Below are 1,136 nucleotides of genomic sequence, written 5' to 3' on the forward strand. Positions count from 1 at the left end.
CAGTGCATGAACAAAGGACCCTTATGGTTAATTACTTCATTGCTTGCCTTTCGTTTCCTTCCAGGCCCGGTGCCCACTAATTATGCGGCTGAGTGACATGTAATTAAGCAAGGACAAGCAAGGAAGGGTGATCTTTCTGAACTTTTTCAAAGGACGGAACCTTTTCAAAAGGTTGAAAGCACCATTTCCTGTTCATCAGGCTGAGGGCCGCAAGAGTTTTAATTTATCTGTCCTCACCCGCACTCAGGGCACGGGGGCTATAATTAAAGTCTTGCCCGGACTGGTTCTCAACTAATCCAGTCCATTGTAAGGCACTTGAATACATCCTTCCTTTGCATTGGGTAGCATTTGGCTTTTGGCATGCCCCTGTAAACACTCAAAAGTGCTGAAAGCAACTTTGAAACCATGTTGTCGAGTCCCTTAAAAAAAAGCTTGTATGAGAAAAGCCATTTTTAATGGGTGTTTCAATAGTGCTGAGTGAGATTTTACAGGAGGAAGTTCTCTCTTGAATTCTCCAATCTGCTAATTTCAGCAGATTTCAAGTAGGGCTGAAAATTCTTTTCACTTGTATCAAAGGCAATCCTATACAACATGGTGCCTTCTATATGCTGCTGATCGACTCCAGATCCCATCATCCATGAGTGCCATTGGCCATTCTGGCTGGAGCTGATGGGAGTTGGAGTCCTGCAACGTCTGGAGGGCCAAAGGTTTCCCACACACCCAGTGGCATACCGTGGGAGGGGCCAGAGGGGTGGTTGCCCCAGGTGCAAAATTGTTAGGCGGCGCAAATTTTCAACATCCAGTGCTGCCTCAATAGAGCTGCATGCTTCCATCGCTGGGCTCCATGCAAACCAGGAAGTGACCTCTCCAGACAACGGAACGACTCTTCTTTTCTTACCTCTGTAGCTGTGATCTCCTGGGTGATGCAGACACTATTAAGCAGTTGAATGCGCATGTGTACTTTGTCCATTTCCCTCCCTTCCACCCATCCCCTCTGCATGGCCTTGGGTGCTGGCAACCCACGCTAAGCCACTGCACACACCTGATCTAGGACAATCTGCTAGTTTTCAGCAGCTACTTCATATATAGTCAGGGGGATGAAGAAACTCTCCAGAGCTGCATTCACTCCCCCCCCC

This window comes from Podarcis muralis, chromosome 13, assembly GCF_964188315.1.
Source record: "Podarcis muralis chromosome 13, rPodMur119.hap1.1, whole genome shotgun sequence".
NCBI classification, from domain to species: Eukaryota; Metazoa; Chordata; class Lepidosauria; order Squamata; family Lacertidae; genus Podarcis; species Podarcis muralis.